The sequence below is a fragment of the Pseudorasbora parva genome, chromosome 16 (genome assembly GCF_024679245.1).
Source record: "Pseudorasbora parva isolate DD20220531a chromosome 16, ASM2467924v1, whole genome shotgun sequence".
Taxonomy (NCBI): Eukaryota; Metazoa; Chordata; class Actinopteri; order Cypriniformes; family Gobionidae; genus Pseudorasbora; species Pseudorasbora parva.
Genome location: NC_090187.1, coordinates 22,162,380 through 22,164,785, shown reverse-complemented (window position 1 = coordinate 22,164,785; position 2,406 = coordinate 22,162,380). Strand labels below are relative to the sequence as shown.

General features: G+C 37.1%; 1 long non-coding RNA gene across 1 annotated transcript; it reads left to right on the top strand.

Moving 5' to 3' along the window:
• The first annotated feature begins 879 nt into the window (after window positions 1–879).
• On the top strand, window positions 880–2,080 carry LOC137043489 (uncharacterized). Its single transcript, XR_010898495.1, has 3 exons — window positions 880–1,027; window positions 1,455–1,585; window positions 1,712–2,080. It is a non-coding gene; the product is annotated as an uncharacterized lncRNA (long non-coding RNA).
• The last annotated feature ends 326 nt before the right edge of the window (window positions 2,081–2,406 follow it).

Sequence of the window (2,406 nt, the reverse complement as noted above, 5' to 3'; positions counted from 1 at the left end):
GACAGCGCCGCAGGTTTTACGGAAGCGGCCCGATCCTAATTGCTAGCTGGGTAACTACCTCACATTTAGTATCTCAGTCATTATAAAACCCTGCCTAAATTCTTGGGTACCATAATATGAGAATATGACATTAATATTTGCCTTCAAACGGAATAATAAAAAGCGCATATCACTAACAATCAAGCTAAAGTGAAGTGTTTCTAGCAGATGGCACTGCGAACTTGTGCAGCGCTAACAGAATATGGACCATGTGTTTGTATATTAGAAAATGTTATATTCTGCGGCCAATTTTCAGTAATTGTTTAAGGCAATTTGACGATTGCAGTCATCATACAGTAGCCAGCACTTACGCCCTTTCATAAAGCGCGCGTGCCTCCCCTCAATGCTGGTCGCTACGGTTCATTTGACAGGAATCAAATGCGTGACGCAAGGAGACAATGGATTGACTATTCGTCTTAGCCAATCACGTTAACAGGAAAATAAATAAATATAATGTAGTGACGGCAGTTTTAGGGAAAATAGCGCAGTAAAAAAAAAATTTAAAAAATGATACAACACTTAAAATGTACTTAAGTAAAAGTACACTGTTTTTAAACTACTTTAAAAAAAAGTACAATTCCTGAGAAAAAATACTCGCTCACAGTAACAAGAGTATTTGTAATTCGTTACTTTACACCACTGTAAATATAAAATTGTCATTTTTGGGTGAATTATCTCTGTAACAAAGTTTGGAAGGAACACATTCAAATGATCTATCCAACCATCATGTCATTACAACCAGCTGTCAGCAATCCGTAATCAACATGTCTACCCAATCAGCACAAGTGGAGGATTATATAAATATGCAGTCAACTCACCAATGTTCCATGACCCCGTCTTTCTCACACTCACCTGGTTACTTTCCTAACCAGAGATACAGGGGGAGTACTCTGTGTTTGGGCCTAATATCCTCGGACAGTTTGGAGCCCTCCTCGGACAGCATGCCAAATATGCATGCTGTTACACACACTATTTACTATCTGATTTTGTAAGTATGAACTTGTGAAATTATGTTGCATTCTTTTCTATTTTGATCTTTTATTTGTTCATTGCAAAATATAATATCAGCGTAATAATTGAAGTGAACTGTAAAATGTCTTCAGAATGTCTTCGTATTTGTCACCCTTTTGCTTTAATGACCGCATCTCTCAATCTGACATAAAATCCATGAGTTTGTGACAAACGTCACATCATCAATGTCACAAATCCATTTGACTCTCATTAGTGAGCTAGAAATAGTGTAAAAGCATCCTCTTTTTCATTACATCGTTACTTTGCTTTGTTTTAACCATTTATGTTTATTTCAAGGTTTAAATCCATTTGGCATGACACTTTTGTCCCCCACTATATATGTAAATGTTAGGAATAGAAAACTGCTTCATTTTGTCTCAAAATAATTGCATCCTCTGTGTCAGGATGAGCTGAGAACCAAGCAAAGACCGCTCACAGTATTATAATTTTCTGAACCGAGGGACTACAGCCGGCGTTTCCCACAGGAAGAGACCGCCTGATGCCAATCACAAACTAAACTCAAAGGATCTTTAAAGTGAGTGCAGCGAGTATCTCCTCTTCTCTCTCATCTCTCCATCCTTAGCGCTTCTCCTTACTCATTAACACGTTTATTTCATCGATATATCTGCTCGAGTCTAAGAGGCATTTTTCTAATCAGCAGCAGTTGTACACGGGCACGCCAGCTGGTCATGCATCATTCTGCATTAGGAAGCGGAGCTAAGAGCGGCTGGAAAAAAGAGAATCTGCTCCCTGGCTCATTAGGATGACCTCAGACGGAGGCAGAGTTAGAGAGAGGCAAGGACTTCAGCCAATCAGAGGACTGATGAGGAGCGCACAGCCAATTAGCTGAAGGGATCCAGGAAAGATAGTAAACGTAAAGGGCAAACATTTGTCTGAATCTTAAGGGATTTATTATTACAGTAGATTGTTGAATGATGATGGAAAAACAGGGGACTTGTGGGAATACATTAAATGACAAATCAAAATTGAGAAAAAAAATCATAAAATAACACTTTGCTCAGTGATATATTGATTTGGAGACTGTCTGGAGTATTTTTTACTTGCAAGTTTCCAAGAAATTATGATTAGAAGAAACATGGAAATATATTTGAAAAAGCACTTCAACTGCTCATTATAAACAATCAAACGAAATAAATATTTAAAAAAAAAAATCATGACCGATCATCATTTCAAAGTATTTGGTTACTTGTGCACATCCAGAGTACTTACTTTACCTTTGTTATGAAAAATAAGAACAAATATGAAAATAAACAATAGAACAAATACGAGAGATGCTAATTAAATAAATTGCATTCAGTTATTAGGATACAAAAGTATTCAAATAGGGCTGCATAG